The sequence below is a fragment of the Lycium barbarum genome, chromosome 2, assembly GCF_019175385.1.
Source record: "Lycium barbarum isolate Lr01 chromosome 2, ASM1917538v2, whole genome shotgun sequence".
Lineage (NCBI taxonomy): Eukaryota > Viridiplantae > Streptophyta > Magnoliopsida > Solanales > Solanaceae > Lycium > Lycium barbarum.
The window spans coordinates 9451454-9469846 of NC_083338.1; positions in this window are offsets into that span (position 1 = coordinate 9451454).

The following is an 18393-nucleotide window of genomic DNA, read 5'->3' on the forward strand; positions in this document are numbered from 1 at the left end:
CCTTCGCGGTACAAGTCTAATGCTCTCCACTCACAATATTTCCAATATTCATCACATCCATACAACCAAACTTTGTCATCTTACCAACCTCAATCACCACAAATTTCCTACCCCGTCTACAACACACAACCAACATACCCAGCTCCACCATCACAATTTCATCATCCAAACAATGCATCCGCACCTCACCCAAATAGACCTTTTCGCAATTTTACACCGTTAGGAGAGCTGTTATACCCCTTTTTAACCGGGTTAATTTAGGGTACAACATATTGGTGATTCCTATTTTGTTTATTTTAAGGAGTCGCCACCTAATTAATTTAACGGTGAATTAGGACACCTAATTTATTAACTAAGGTAAAGTTAAAACTAAACCTCCGTTAATTGTCTGCTTAACCAATGTGATTCTAGGTAAAGACTCTATATTATCCTAAATGGAAGGGGTTAGGCATCCTTTAGAATCCGCTAACTACGGTTATCCGACCAAACTTAGGTTAATTAATTAAGATGGGAATTTGTATAAAAGAGGACTTTGAATGCCATTTTAAATAAACTTGTGAATATTACTAAGGCTTTAAATAAAATGCTATTTAGAAATAAAACTTATAAAGGATAGTTTGCATAAAAAGGGATTTTAGATGCTATTTAAATAAAGCTTAAAATGTTGCTAAGACCTTATATGAAAATATAGTAAATGCTATTCAAGATAAGACTCGTAGAAAACATGATAATTTGCCCATAAACAATAGCTTTTGAGAGAAAGATTTAGCAATTTTAAACTTTGGATTATGTTATATGAATGTAGCAATGTAGAAAAATCTGGGCTTATAAACAGGATTCAAAAGGAAGTGAATTTTCTTTCTCCTTTTTATCATTTTTTATTAATTATGCTTAGCTAAAAAAATATGCATGATTGATTCAAACTTGAAGAGTTATCTTTGAAATATACTTGAGTTTGTACTTGCATATTAGTGACGTTTTGAAACATTTATGATAAAAAAATATGATTCTCTTTATTTAAAATATATAGTCATGCCATTTTGCAAATCAATTATTCCAAAAATAAAACATGAAAAGAAGAGAATAATTTATGGAATTAATTGTTAGTCTTCCTTAAGCTAAACTACCCATTACTAAACCTACTAATTCATTAGGATTTATGTAAATTAAGAAACAAAACAAACAAAGAGTTAGTTGCATAATACAAATTAAATGCACAAAATGAATAGAGGAGTAGATAATTTGAATGGGCTCAGCCCATTTTTAAAAGAGCGGCTGCAATCGGGGCTGTTGTTGTTGAAGTGGGCTCAGCCTATTTTTTTTTTTTACATGCTGCGTTCAAGGGCTGCTGTTAGGCTTCGGCCCAATATTTCATTTCGCTGCGGATGGGTTGAATGAGGGATGATTCGAGAAAGATTACGTTGGGCTTTCAGCCCAACACCGAATGCGGAAGAAGAACGAGTCCCTCGGACTCGTATGCGATGTTCATGCATAAAAAACGAAGGAAAAAGAATTAGTATATTATCAATGAATAAGGTTAAACATATAAGATGTAAACATCAAAAACAGATCAGTAGATTGTATATATTGTGTATATCCTATGTATATCACATGGCAGTAGCATAATAGCAAAGAGGAAGAGGGAGAGTAGAAGGGTTTCACATCAGCTCAATGTCAATATACCAGATATACACACATATATTGTCTTATAAACATTTATTGGACAAGAGACTCCTCTATAGTTCAAGAGTAACACTCAGTAAAATAGCTAGTCCTACACATATAAATCGCTGGTCACTTTCAAAACAGGATGGTCTTAAATTAAATATGAATGCGGCTCAATGAGAGTATCATGTTTAAGCATTCTAGTGGTTTGTATTTAAAGAAATCTATACACACAGAACAATGACCAAAGAAGGACGGAATGGGGTCACGCTTCATGATGTACAGGGGCTATTTGACACTCAAACCAATTTGTGCAAAATCTAAGAAAAGTTAAGATTCAATAAATACTCTACTCCAGGTCTAAATGGGAGATAGAAGGAAAACCCTCATATATGCATTTAGGGAAGCAGTACTCATGGAGATCGCATTCTGAGAACCTAGATCTATTTAGACGATGTACAACAAACCACATAGAGGAGCAAACAGGAACAACATTTAACCCATTTTTGTCTAGACATTCAAAAGCGTGACCATCTTCCTTTTTACAATATCAAAACATATCATAGAAGGTACAAGATCAAAACAGAACCAAAAGATGACTCCAACAGTGAATCATATGGTTACCACTGCTCATGCTTTAACTCATTGAAGGACGGACCAGTTTCGGACCAAACTATGATTGCAGTTCCTATTCTAGAAGAGGTACATAGGTCATTTGCCTTCCCTTTTAATTTTATTTAATTATCCAACTTATCCTGTTAGCTAATCTCAATCATTAGTCTCATATTCATGCTAAATCAACACTCATATTAGTTACTATGTTAGGAATGATTCTAAATGTCTGAAAGGGCATCAAATCAGGCAAAGCCAACATATAATATTCACTAAATTGTTGTTAACTTACACCAGTGATCCCAATATTACAACATTTTGAGAGAATATCAACTGTTTCCTATATTTTCATACTGGCTCTCCCCTTTTTAGAACAACAATGAGCATTTGACTTGGTTAAGCTATTTTTAACGTTAGGAATCTCATCCACAAACTATTTCACAATCAAGATTACTGATGTTCAAAATTACGGACAGATCATGGTCTTAATCATATTACACTAATCATAGCTAGTGGGGTACACTGGGTATAGCTGACCATTTACATACAGAGAAATGTCTTATACTCAAACGACTCAGGAGCTATCCTAGCAGATGCGAGACAGTTTGAGCAAAATACACATGAACAACTTAAATTTCACGGACCAGCACTGATCAGTTAATATTCAAACTAACCACTTTATGGACATGCTAATGAATAGATAAACTCCCTCAACCCACGTTTAACAGTTACTAACTAGATTTAAGACCATACTAACACATAGAACAAGTTGACAAATGAATAAATCTAACATGTATGATTCTTAAGCTAAATACATGATTAGTTGATGCTATGCCATATTAACAAAGACTAAACTCAACTAAACTAAACAAACACCAACACAGATGTTAACTAACACACAAACACAAATTAAACTAAAACACGCAAAATACTAAAAATAAATAAAATGAAGAGGGTTCACCGACCTTCTTTGGGTGCAGCGAAGTGGGGCGAAGGCTTCGATATACACTCGAACACTTCAAAACTCGATTCCCAGAAATAAAAAAGACTGATAAAACTGAAATTTTGATTAGGGAATTTTTTAGCGACAAAAACGAAAGCTTTCAATTTCTATGGAATTTTTCAGGCTAAACAACTCAATTTTTCAAGGGATTTTTGTGCGGCTGAGAACTTAGTTCTTGGGGAATTTCCTCAATCCCAAAAAAAATCTCCCTTCAAATGACTTGGAATTGATTATTTATAGGGCGAACTAGGGTTTCGTTTGAGAGGAGCGTGGACAGAGGAACGTGGGGATGGCAGAGGAGCGTGGGGGACAGAAAGAAGTGGGGAACAGGAGCATGGTTGTGGCAGAGGCGTGGGAGAGAGATGATGGAGGGAGAAGAGGGATGGGGCGGCGGCTTAGGGTTTAGGGGGTAAAGGGGAGGGGAGAGAGTATAGTGGTGGGTTTGGTGTGAGATGAAAACGTTAAAGGGGTATTACCCTTTAACTGAAAAGAACTTGGGCCGGGTCGCGTAAAAATGATTAATGGACTGGGTCGGACTCAGAGGGGTAATGGACTGGGTTGGCTGAAAATATGGGCTGGGTGAATTAAAATGTGGGCTAATTTTATGAACTGGTCCGAAAATAGTATGGGTTGATTGGGCTACTGCATTTAAATAACTCGATACTAGAGATTGTTAAAATATTACTTAATATAAAATATGCAATTATTAGTGCTCAGACAATAAAATTATATGTCGTCGTAATAGTCGTGCAACAATATTTCGAAAGTCCACAGTAAATAAACATTATTATTTAATTATGCGAAGATAAATGCGATGCGTGTGCGTAAGCTGGTAAAAAGTGCCGAAATGACAAAAATGTGAATTATAATAGTACTGGTAACATAATAATAATAATAATAATAATAATAATAATAATAATAATAATAATAATAATAATAGCTAGTAACTGTAATAGATTAATGAAACGCCAGTATTGATAAGAGCAAAATATAAATATATTTTTTAATTTGCCAAAAATATTGGAAGCGTAAATAGGTATTTCGGAGGAAAGGCGGGACAAAATTGGGTGTCAACAAGAGCCATTGAGCGTTGTTTTTGAAAGACTGCAATGTTGACACCCAATTTTGTCCCTCCTTTATTTAATTTTATTCACTCGGGCGTCTAAATTTACTGACAAGCTAAATATTTTATTTTCACTACTATTATTTGCGCTACTTTTATTTTCAACATTACGAGCATTACTTTATCATAAATTTTAAATGTTCGTCATCGTTTCATTTTTTCCGGTTTGGAATCGTTAAATTAATTACAAGACAACACTTTGTAAAATCTTTATTTTTCTACATATTAATTATTAATTGTCTTTACATAGTATATGTTGTACTAGTTATTAATTTAGAAGCCCAAGAATAATTAAAATAGAGGAGGAAAGATCAACAATCTTCATCCAAACTATTAGCCCATATTCTAATTAATTCAACCAGTCCATTACCCTTAAACTACCCAAACGACCAGCCCATTCGTTCTACCCGGTCCAGCCCATATCCTAAATTACCCGGCCCAATGTTATTTCCCTAAAACATAATCCCTATCTCTCCTCTCTTTCTTTTCTCTTCCACCTTCGGCCGCCTCCCTCACCTCTCTCTTTCATCCGCTCCCATACGCTCCTTCTCTCCCTCACGTTCCTCTGCACCTCCACTCTCCCGTGTCCCCCACGCCTCACGCTCCCTCCACTCACCTCTGTCACCCACTCATCTCTGCCCCCCCACGCTCCCTCTCTCCTCTCTAAAACCCTAATCACAACCCTATAAAGAAGAGGAATTGAGAGGAGATGACGGGATTTTTGGAGAGGAAACCTAATCAACTTTAGGCAAAGGAGACCGAAAATCCCATGAAAAATCACAAGGATCTGGAACCACAAAAATCCCCTATAAAACACAAGTTTTAATCAACAAAAATGGACAACAATTACTCTATTTTCCTTTCTTTTTCTGTTTAAAACTTTAGTTACTTTAATCGGGTTCGGGTTCGGATTCTTCGAGTTCGAGTATAGATCCGAGACCTCGACGCTCCCTAGTTCATTGCACCTCAAACAGGTGAAATCCGACGCTATTCCGATTTATTGTTCCGTTAGATTTTCGTTAGTATAAAAATCATGTTACGATGCCTTGTTGATTATCGTTTCACTTAAAATATGTGCTTACTGTTGCTCTTATATTGGTTTAGATATCAGCGTATGTGATGTTTGTTGTTGCCGTGTGATCTTATTACAACATGTGTTTGCATAATTTCTGATGTTTTGATTAAATTCCAAGTATGAAGTCACACGTTTGTCATTTTCGCTTCGTCTAAAATTAGTTTAGCATATTTGAATTTGTTGGTTTCAGTTAGTCAGGAAATATCAAGCACACTGTTTTAATCAATTGGGTCTGTTTAAGTCTGACTGTTAGTATGAGCGTCATATTTAAAGGTATAAAGCATAACACCATGTCTTCCTTCAAATGTTAGTGTCACTAGTCGAAATCACTCTTCTAAATTCAGAATGTGGTCTTCCAGTTGGGCATTATGCATACAAATTGGGGTTTAATCAAATATAGGGATATGATTTAAGAAATGCTGTGTTAAAATGCTACAGTTATTTAGTGTCATCACTAGTTCAATCTTACCATCTGTATTTTGTTTTATAAAGGGACTTATAGAGATCTGATTAGTTCAGCATTATACTAGTTCATCATTGAATGACTCTTGAATACTTTAAGTCCCAAAATAAATGGCAAAGTAAAAGTTTAAACATGGGTTATATGGATTCCTTATATGCACACTAAGCTTGAAATAGCACTGAAGGGCTTAAACATGACTATTTGAACCTGTTTCTGTTTAATTGGGTCTAGAAGCTGCCTGGAACTGCTTTGCATAAAGCTGACATGTTTCAGTCTCTCAATGAACACTCTTGTTTTTGCCTTCATGTTCAACCAGAGGTTTCTTTGTCTAATGTAGCTAAGGTTTTAATCTCAAAGGTCATAATTTTGCCAAATAAGTATTTGTATACTGTTTTGAGTTTCTCTATGTGATCATGAACAACAAATCTTATCTCTGTCCCGTTTTACCCTTTGAATCCTGCATTATTGATTATGGTTTACTACTCTCTCCGTTCTAAATGTGTCATCATGTACCACTGAATGAATTTTGCATAACCCCTCCCTTTCAAACATGCTGTAACTTGCCTGTCGTTCTTTCATCTTGGCTGTTGCACATCCATGCTGCCCTGTGCTACTGTTTCCTTCTGATTTTTTTTTTGCATAGCATTCCTGCCCCTTTGTGACTGGTTTTCTGGTGTTCTCTTTCCTTTCCTGCTTGTTGTCCTAGTTAAAGACACACTGTATGTTTGTTCTATGCAATCACATGGCCTCCATGGCATTTCATCTTGCTTAGTATTGTGACCTGCTTTTGATCATGCATCCTATGTTTAGAAATCTTCTCCAATTGTTTTCTTCTTTTTTGTTTCTCTGAACATAAACTACTGAACCTTCTACCCAATTCTCATGATTGTGGTTGTTTGACCTATATTCCAGTCCCTTCTCTTTGTTTTCTCTTTCATCCTCTTGAATGCTATATGTTAGTTAACCTATTGATGTGGCGTGATTTTACGCCACTATCGATGCTTTTTAACTATAAGTTTTACTTGTTTTTAAGCAAGTCTATGTCATTTTACGAAGTTTTTGTCATGTTTCAGGTAATACGAGGTCCCTAGAGCCTAAGTATGGAAAACAAGCAAAAAAGTTGCAAAAACTGGAAATAACTGGAGGTTAATTATTGGCGAAATATTGCTCTGCGCGATCGCGCAGTAAGTTCACGCGTTCGCGGTCACGCGCGTCCGTGACTCTGCGAACGCGCAGTAAGTTCACGCGTTCGCGGTCACGCGCGTTCGTGACTCTGCGCGATCGCGATACTTCTTCACGCGTTCGCGATACATAAACGAAGCAATTGCACGCGATCGCGCAGTGACGTGGCGCGATCGCACTGAAGGTTTTTCGGGAATTTTCAACCAGAACCTGGGATTTGACGATTTCTTCCATTCCAGTTCATATAAATAGAAAATTAGGGCAAAACATCAGAGATCTTTGGCAGCTCCCACAAGTTGGAAGCTAGGGTTCCTACAAAAATTGTTCTTTCTTCTTTTTAATCCTTGTTGATGGAAATCTCTTGGTGACAATTAAGATTGACACTCTTGTTGTGCTTATTTATTCATTTGCATTGTTCTTAATCAAGTAAGTTTTTGCTATTTTAATTATTCTTGTTCTTGAATGTTTTCAAGGGATTAGCTAACCTTTGAACTTGCCCATTTACTTTGTTTGAGACTCGGAAGAGGAAAAACGGAGTTGGGATAGGATAATTAACATGAATTTGGGGCGTTAACCCTCATCTAATGGAAATTGACCTAGGAATAGGCAATACCAATTGTAGCCATATTCGGGTGTTCTTAATGCTCCTAATTGCTTGAGGGATCTTCAATTGGGTAGTCTAGTTAATCTTCGGAAGAAGTTAATTTAGAGTCATTATCCGAGGCTAAATAACATAAACTTGCTATTATTTACAATTTGTGAAATAGATTGGATCGTTACTTGAGAAGTAGTTTCCCTCCTTCTATTCTTGTTGCCATTGATCAATTTACTTGCTTTCTAGATTAGAATTTATATTTTCATATTTTATAAAAACCTTATCAAAAACCACCATTGATGCGTTCGGGCATAGCTATTGTTAGTGATAATTCCTAATCTGCTTAAATCACCTACATATTGTTCTCTGTGGGATTCGACCCCAACCTTGTTGGGTTACTATATTTGACAACGTCCGTGTTATACCATTAATAGGTGTAATTTGAGCGTATCAAATTTTGGCGCCGTTGCCGGGGATCAATTGGTGTATTTTGGCTAATCTAGGAAATAAGCTAACTTGCTTTGATCCGAACCTGTGAATACTTGTGTAGTTGTTATCTGTGTTTTTAATTTTCTTTAAAAAAAAATAAAAAAATAAAAAAATGGCATCTTGGAATGAAAATGGGTTTGATGGTTGTAATCCATATTTTGATGACCCATGTCCATATTGTGGAGGACCCCACTTTTGGCAAGATTGTGAATATGCTCCCGGGAGAGAGATGTGTGCACCGTCTGAATCCTATGATGAGAGTATTTGTAATATATATGGTGGTCAAGGTGGACATTGGGGTGATTGTCCCAATTATTTCACTTCCCCTCCCCCTAGTTGTTCTAACGAAAATGCTAGGTATGCTTTTGAGTTTGACAGGGACAACAACATGACAAATGAAGGACAAAGTGCCGGATATGAAGGCATCATGGCAATGCTCCAAACATACTTAGATCGAGAAGCTAAGATGGAGGAAAAACGAAAGCTCCTCCAACAATCCGTTTTAGAAAATGGAGAAGCCATAAAAGGACTGAATGATTCATTTGAGGATGCAAATTCCTCAATTGTCATGGAAGTGTCGACTCCTCAAAATGAAATGGTTGAAGAAGAGATTTCAAGTTTACAAGATGAACCCGAAAATTCTTGTGACCATGACGAGAGTTGTGAAATTGAAGAAACGGTTCAACTTGAAGAAAATGAGCTAAATCATGAAGAAGAAATCTCCAATTCTCGAAAAGAGGAAATTGAGGAAATGTTGAATGGCATTATGGCGAGAAATGAAGAATATGGGAAGATTGTGGTCAATTGGTGGGAAGTAGTTCAACATGGAGATAATGAAACTATCCAAAACATGGATTTCACCATGTTAGGATTTTTACAAGCTTTGGACGATTCTCACCATGAAGAAAAACTTGACAAAGAGGAAATTTTGAGCCAAGATTGGCTAATGAATCAAGCTCAACAACTTGAAGCCTATGGAAATCACCGTGAAGGCTTTTCACGGATGATGGAAGAATATCTAAAAATGCATGTTGAGCAAAGTCAAGAAATGGAGTTACTTGAAATTGCTATCCAAAAATTGGAGGCCGAATTGAATGCAAAGATTGAGGAATGTAACACTCAATATCAAAAGGCCATGGATAGCAGTTTTAAGTTGATTTCCAATGAAGAAGTGGTCACTATTGATTTTCAAGAGCTAATCATAAATTACCAACCAACAAATCCTAGAATAGTGAATGATGCCGAGATTGAAGAAATGATACTAGAGTTGCATAAAAAAGTTCATGAAATCGTTTTTGAAGACTCTAGTTCATTTATGGGTAAGAATGTCAAAATTCATGCAAACTTGAAATTTGAGCGCGTTGGACCACATTCGAACCATTTTTCAACATCGTGCTTGGTTGATGATATGGAAGTTGAACCAAACAAGCCAATGGAGAATTTTGGATACGAAGAAGAAAGCGTTTTTATTTTGAAGTTTGCTATGCCAAGAAGGCAAAATGGCATTCCTCACTCAATGGCCAAAAAGTGCAAAATGCGACATCCGAGAGTTGGCCTCTTTATTTTTTCTCCACCGCCTCATGAGCATCACCGAAATCTTGATTCAAAGTTGGGGCGCAAATTCATAAGCTCCAAATGGCGAGAAAAGCGGTAAAGTTGGTATCCGTCGTGCCGCGACGTTAACTTAAGCGCTTGGTGGTAGGCAACCCATCGTTTTTAAATTTTTTAATCATTTTTGAAATTTGATTTTTTTTTAGAATTGTTTAGTTTATGATTTGTGACTAATCTGCAAAATTTCACAATTTTTGGAATTGTTTAGAATAGGTTGAGTTTTCAGAACAGCCACAAATCAGTAGCTGCTGGTTTCTGCTTATTTTTGGAATCTGGAAAAACAAGGCCGAAATTATCTCTACGCGATCGCGCAACATACCTACGCGATCGCGTACAAAAAAAAATAAAAAAAAAAAGAGTAAATTACTCTGCGCGATCGCGCCACATCACCACGCGATCGCGCAGAGGCGCGTTTTTAAAGAACTAAACAGACCTGGGGGTTAAAATCCCCCATTTTCCTCCCATATTCCTCCCATTTCCCTATTTCTCTCTCAAACACAATTTTAATTTTTTTGGAAAAATTCTTCAACTTGCAACCACAAGGTATGTGATTCCTTCATTGTCTTGTTCTAGGGTTGTTTTTATCATCATTCCATGTTAGAAATTGTGAAAGAATTTTTTTTTTCTTTTACTTGTTTACGCATGAATATATGATGAAATTGTTGAATTTGTTGTTATACAAATTGTTGTTTGTTGTTGAGTGTTGTGAGTTGAGTGTTGGGTGCTGATATAAGAAAACAATTGGGCAAAACACAAGCTTAAAATCGTTGAATTGAAGCCCCAAAAATGATGCGCATAACCTGTTTGTGAAAATGCTTGGGAGAATCTGAAATGATTCAGTGCGATCGCGCCAATACAAGCCGCGAACGCGTTGAATAATGGACAAAAATGGCGCGATCGCATACTGTTGAACCGCGATCGCGGTTAAGGAAATCAGAAGAATTACGCGATCGCGCCAGTTCCTTGCGTGATCGCGCTGAAGGAATACAGCAAAATGGCGCGATCGCGACTCCTTGTCACGCGATCGCGCTGAAGGAAAAATCCCAGTTCACAAACAGAATGCTCGTACAGAGCTGTTCAAAACTTGGGTGCCCAATGTCCTTAACTCAACTCCTTATTATACATCACTGTAGGTGTTCATATGCATTGTGTTTGTTTTGTAGGTACTTAAACTCAAAAAATGGCTTCATCATCCAGTGCTGCCCAAGTACCCTTGATTGAATATTATGACACCACCACCTTCCAGTTAGCAAAATGTTTGAAGCTATATGATAGACTGCTGGGAAAGAGCTTCATTGAAGAGAGGGGCTTTGTAACAGAAAGTTTGGAAGAAAAGATGCCCGAGTTCTATGGAAGGTTGGTAACAAGCGGCTGGATACGCTTTGCAGATGAACCAATCAGGGCAAATCATACCCTGGTGCGGGAATTCTAAGCAAATGCTGCAGAGGCAGACATTACATATAGGGCAATTGTCAAAGTCAGAGGTGTGGATGTCCTGTGCAATGCCTCAAGAATCAATGCCTATTATAATCTGCAGGATGGTGACAACAGCGAGATGGCACAGATGTACGAAAACCTGCGGCAACAATGGTTTGTGTCCCACCTTCACGGTGGGGAACAACCAAAGTGGCTAAACACAATGCAGAAAAGGATTGACTCTGCAGAGTTCACCGCTGAAGCCAAAACTTGGCTTGATATTGTCACATCCAGGGTGCTGCCTTCAAAACATGATTCAGAGGTGCCGCTTGAGAGGGCTAAAGTAATTTGTGCTGTGATGGAAGGATTGCCTGTTGACGTGGGGAGGCTCATTATGCAGGAAATCCGGGAGGTGGTGCTTAAACGGACCAAGAGCTTATTCTTCCCATCATTGATCACTTACTTGTGCTCCACTGATGGAGTGCCCACAAGACCAGGCGACAGAGAAAAAGGGTGCTGGACCGATTTATCCGTTGAAAAAGAGAGGGCCTGGTAATGTACAGAAGAAAAGGAAGATTGATATAGCAACATCATCATTTGAGCAGTTCACATCTACTGCATCAGATTCGATTGGTGGGGCATCTGCCCCCCCCCATGGCTATACCAATCTTGCCACCACTGCAAGAAGCCGCCAGGCCTTTCCAATATATCTCCACCCAGGTCCATGGGGTGGACAATCGTCTTCAGCAGCTAGTGGCTAGTCTCCCTGCGGGCCCATATGGAGAAGGCACATCTACAGCTCCCTCTGTTCCTATTGGTCCAACATTAGCAGGTGTGGTGGAGGACATGAAGCATATCAAAGAAAAGCAGGGAAAAATAGAGAGGAGGCAGAAAAAGGCAAAGGAGCATGCCAAGAAGCAAAGCAAATTTCTGAACAAAATGATGAGCATTCTGAGGAGTGTATGCGGAGCACAGCACGAAGAGGAGGAAAATGAGGATGATTTTGTCCTGCCAGAGCCCAGCAGCTCCAGTTCAGAGGGTGAGCAGAGATGACCATAGCACGCAGTGCTAGGAGGTATAAAAAAAAAAAGTTTTTCTGTGTTGATGTACTGCAGTGGGGACACTGCAAGTTTTTTTAGTTAGGGGTAGGAACCTCCTCGACTTTTCTTTGCCAGAGTTCTTTTCCTGAGGGGGGTTTTATTTTGTTGAAACTGGCATGTTTAGGATATTACTTAGGTTGAATAGAGTAATTTTGTTTTATTTGGTACTACTTGGCAACTAATGGCATGTATTGTGTTTTGTTGAAATTTTTGGACCCCTCGAAATTTTGAAAAATGCATACTTAGAACAGTTATTGTCTGACATGATTGATTCTTTATATGACATTGTGATTATTGGGGTGTTGTGTGTGATGAATTACTACTTAGGAGGTCACAAGTGTAAAAATTGTTGTCCTTATGCCGATGTGTGTGTGAAGTGTTAGTTTGATTCTGTTTATGCATGTATAATCTAGAACTTGCCCGGTTGGTCTTGTTTGAAATGCGAAAGTTAGTTTGGTTGTGAAATGATCTTAGGCTTTCTTTGTGTAAATAAGTCACTATGCCTAAATAAGCTTCTCCAAAAGCTGAAAATACCCCTAGTTTCCCCTTTTGAGCCTTTTTGACCTTTTTCTTGGCTAGCCAATTATGAAACCTTACCCTTTGTGAAATTAATCCATCTTCACACCCGTTCCCTCCTTGATGCTATTAATTAGATGAGGAAAAATGCCTAAGTTGGGGGTGAATTAAATGTGGAGTATATGTTCAAAACATAAGTTGGGGGTGGTGGAGTTTGCTAGTGAAGATTTGATGTGGTAGCTGCGTATATATATATACAAAAAAAAAAAAAAATCATAAAATTGTAACGCAAAAAGAATTGTAAGTTGGTTAGAAGTAAAACCACATCGAGGTCGAAAACTGAAAGAAAATAAAGGGGTGGAAAGAAAAGAGGCGAATTAAGGTGACAAGATGTTATAGTGTTCAAGGAGGGTGAGTCACTAATATCCAAAAAGTATCCGACCCGTCCCTAAACCTACATTACAAGCCGAAACAAGTCCTAATGAGATCATAACCGAACGATCCTAGGATGAGAACATAGAAAATAAGGGCAAGCCTATGGTATTTGCATGTGTAAATATGAATTGTCTTTGTGAGTGTGAGTGTTTTTCTCTTCTCTTTCGTCTTCGTCCCATTCTTGTCGTATATATGTGTGTTGGGACATTCTTTGGTCTATATGAGGGCATAAGGATGAAAATTGAACAAAATAAAGTGACAGCCTAAAGTAGCGTTTGTGTGCACCATAATATGTTCGATAATATGATGTCATTCATTGAAGCTTCATGGTTAGTCGTAGTGTTCTTGAGTTGTGTATGTTGCTTTAAAACAGAAATTGGGGTGGTCCTTGGAAGAAAAACATGCATGCCGGTAGTTCAGAGTCATAACCAATGTAGACATTGTTATTCTATAATATCTAGGTGTTAGATTGAGTCGTGGTTTGTATGGCTTGCTTGAGGACAAACAAATACTTTAAGTTGGGGGTGTTGATGTGGCGTGATTTTACGCCACTATCGATGCTTTTTAACTATAAGTTTTACTTATTTTTAAGCAAGTCTATGTCATTTTACGAAGTTTTTGTCATGTTTCAGGTAATACGAGGTCCCTAGAGCCTAAGTATGGAAAACAAGCAAAAAAGTTGCAAAAACTGGAAATAACTGGAGGTTCTGGAAATTATTGGCGAAATATTGCTCTGCGCGATCGCGCAGTAAGTTCACGCGTTCGCGGTCACGCGCGTCCGTGACTCTGCGCGAACGCGCAGTAAGTTCACGCGTTCGCGGTCACGCGCGTTCGTGACTCTGCGCGATCGCGATACTTCTTCACGCGTTCGCGATACATAAACGAAGCAATTGCACGCGATCGCGCAGTGACGTGGCGCGATCGCACTGAAGGTTTTTCGGGAATTTTCAACCAGAACCTGGGATTTGACGATTTCTTCCATTCCAGTTCATATAAATAGAAAATTAGGGCAAAACATCAGAGATCTTTGGCAGCTCCCACAAGTTGGAAGCTAGGGTTCCTACAAAAATTGTTCTTTCTTCTTTTTAATCCTTGTTGATGGAAATCTCTTGGTGACAATTAAGATTGACACTCTTGTTGTGCTTATTTATTCATTTGCATTGTTCTTAATCAAGTAAGTTTTTGCTATTTTAATTATTCTTGTTCTTGAATGTTTTCAAGGGATTAGCTAACCTTTGAACTTGCCCATTTACTTTGTTTGAAACTCGGAAGAGGAAAAACGGAGTTGGGATAGGATAATTAACATGAATTTGGGGCGTTAACCCTCATCTAATGGAAATTGACCTAGGAATAGGCAATACCAATTGTAGCCATATTCGGGTGTTCTTAATGCTCCTAATTGCTTGAGAGATCTTCAATTGGGTAGTCTAGTTAATCTTCGGAAGAAGTTAATTTAGAGTCATTATCCGAGGCTAAATAACATAAACTTGCTATTATTTACAATTCGTGAAATAGATTGGATCGTTACTTGAGAAGTAGTTTCCCTCCTTCTATTCTTGTTGCCATTGATCAATTTACTTGCTTTCTAGATTAGAATTTATATTTCCATATTTTATAAAAACCTTATCAAAAACCACCATTGATGCGTTCGGGCATAGCTATTGTTAGTGATAATTCCTAATCTGCTTAAATCACCTACATATTGTTCTCTGTGGGATTCGACCCCAACCTTGTTGGGTTACTATATTTGACAACGTCCGCGTTATACCATTAATAGGTGTAATTTGAGCGTATCACCTATCCTAATTATAGCAATCTATCATGTCTGTTTTGTTTACCTCCTGTTGCACCTACCTTTTCCTTTTGTTTTTCCCTTGCTGCATTCTGCTGTTACCAGATATTTGTGTGTGCCATGTTGAACGTGAAATCAGTGGGTATATTTGACTGATTGCTCGCTAAATGCTGTGCTTCTTTTGTGGAATGTCTTTGTATATTTAGAACAATCTCATTAAATATGTCTCTAGTATTCCCTATTTTGTTTTTGTACTGAAGCGTTCTGGACATGATAAACTTGGTGGATGTTTAACTTGGGATTAATTGTCGGTTGGCATTTATCACGCTTGGTTGAGAAATTAAATTTCCCGTTGCTAATCCTTTTCTTTTCTTCCACATGACCACACCGGAGCCGGAGAGTTTCTACTTTGAAACTCAACTACGTTGTTACCGCATATCCTCTCTCGCCTCTCAAGCATTCAACCACAAAGGATATTTTGTCTTTCCATGGAAGCCGAACACAACCATTGAATCCTCTCATTTATTTTTGCTTGTTTTATTTACTCATGTTGGTGTGACTAACAGTTTTACCTTTAATTGTGTGTTTATAACTTTCTCCTTCTTCTAGAACTCGAAATGGCCATGAGATTAATTACTAGGACATTATCCAGAATTTCTCGTCTTTAGACAATAACAGGGAATATTTCTTACAATATAGAACAGAGTATTTAAAAGGGGAGCTTTAATGTGGAAGATTTTGTTTTCAACATCTAAATGAAATCATCCAGGTTTTTTTTAAATATTTCATAAGTCTTTATGAGAAAACTTTGCACTTTCACATAGTCAAGAAGTGATTCAAATGTTTAGAGGGATTTAACAGTAGTTTGATTTGAAACGAAAGAAGGTATACCAGAGCTTAAAATTAGTTTTCAAGATCCAACAGTCGATTGTTTTTTTAGTTTCAGCTCATTCGTCGTTACCCCCCTCCCCACATTGTAGTTTTAGGTATATCCTTTAAAAAAATTTGAGTTTAAATGCTTGTGGTGTCTTAAGACCCAGCCAATTCACATCAATTTTCTTTTGTGTCAATTGAGTCAAGAATGTAAAATTTTCTTAAGTTTAAAGGGATTTCTCTGCTTTAAATATTTTTAATTTCGACGTGAAATCCTTTATTTTTCACTTCTCGGGTCCAAGCATTACTCTCGTATTTTATCTACTTTTAATCTCCATAAATAGTTTTCTACCAAACAGCTATCTTACTTTAAACATGAAATAAGTTACTTTAATTAATTTAAATAGTACAAAATTAACACCTCTTTTCCAAATCACTTTAGTTAAACACTTTCTTTCGATACTTGGTTTTAAACACATTCTTAGATTTTATTTATACTTAGCCTAATTAAATTTTAGTCCGGTCGGTTAACCATTGTTAATGGGTCTTAAAGGGTGCCTAATACCTTCCCTTTAGACTAATTGAACCCTTACCTAGAATCTTAAGTTTCGCAGACCTTAAACAGAGCTAACTTTAGAAAATAACTTTAATAAACTTTAGGTGTCCTAATTCACCATAAATAATTAGGTGGAGACTCCTTAAAATAAACAAAAACAGGAATCACCAATATGTTGTACTTCTAATTTAACCCGGTTAAAATGGGGTATGACATGCAAGCTTCAGGCTTATTATATCCTGTGGAAGGTAGAATTCCAGATCCACTTCCTAGAAGTTTTGATCCCACTAAAATGTGTGCATATCATTCGAGGGTAAAAGGCCATTCCACTAATCATTGTTACGCATTGAAACACAAGGTTGAAGATCTTATTGAAACAAAACAGATCATGGTCAAACAACCGGCACCAAACGTGGATAACAATCCACTCCCAACCCATGATGGAGCCTCGATAAATATGATTGGAGTAGATGAAAGTGATGACGATCCGACCAAATTTATAGTGTCTGTGGATAGCGTGAAAGATCATGGTCTTGTAGCCGTTGCTTCTCCAGCTATAGTGGTAAGAGGTTTTGTGCCTGTCAAGATATTATGAGCTTCATCAACACCTGTGGAGGTAGTTCAAGCGCCAAATCAGTTGCCGGTACTCGATACCAAAGCCGTACCATGGAATTATCAACAAGCTGTGATGGAGTGTCGAGGAAAGGAAATGATCACTGACAAGACTAAGACGTCAGGAATGACAAGGTCCGGGAGGTGCTATACCCCAGAAGAGCTAGCTAGATTGAGGCAAACTAAAGAAAGCAATGCGCCTCCCAAAAGGGTTGTGACAGAAGCCGAGGCAGAAGAATTTTTGAGAAAAATTAAGGCCAGAGAATACTCAGTTGTAGAGTAGTTGAAAAAGACCAATGCCCAGATTCCTATCCTATCTTTGCTTTTGAGTTCGGATGTACACAGAAATGCACTCTTGAAGATTTTGAGTGAAGCATATGTTCCAATTGAAACAACTAGTGAGACATTAGCTGGAATGGTTGGGCGCGTGCTTGACAGTCATCGAATAAACTTCGATAATGAAGAACTGCCACCAGAGGGATGTAGTCACAACAAAGCACTCCATATAACTGTCAAGTGTCGTAACATGTTTGTGTCTAAAGTGTTGATTGATGGAGGCTCTGGACTTAACATTTGTCCACTAACAAGTCTGAGGAAGATCGGATATAATATTAGCGAGCTTAAGACAAGTGATATGAATATTCGAGCATTTGATGGGGCTCAAAGGCGTCCTATTGGAGAAATAGAGTTAAACGTGCTGATTGGACTTGTTGAGTTCATTATGGATTTTCAAATACTTGATATCTCCACGACATACAACATGTTGTTAGGAAGACCATGGATCCATCTAGCTGGAGCTGTGCCATCTACTTTGCATCAGACTGTCAAATTTGAGTGGGATCAACAACAAATATGCATACAAGGAGAATGTGATGTGTCCATCTATCGAGAGCAATCTATCCTGTTCATTGAGGCAGCAGGAGGGTTTGATGGAACAACTTACCATGCCTGGGAGGTTGTGAATGTTACTAGAGTGGGTGAAGGGAGTCAAACTCAAGAATCAAAAATGTCATGCGCCGCAATCATGGTTGCAAAGGAAATGCTGAAAAATGGGTACCAACCTGGATTTGGGTTAGGGAAGACATTAAATGGGCGGGTTGAGCCTGTAGTCCTCCCTGCATAACAGTTTACATTTGGTTTGGGATATGAACCAACTGAGGAAGAAGTAAAAGAAGCACTAAAGAATAAAGGAAAGGAGATTTTCTTGCCAAAACACATTCCTACCATTGATCAAACTTTCTCAAAACCTGCCATCTCCAAAACTTCAGATTTGAC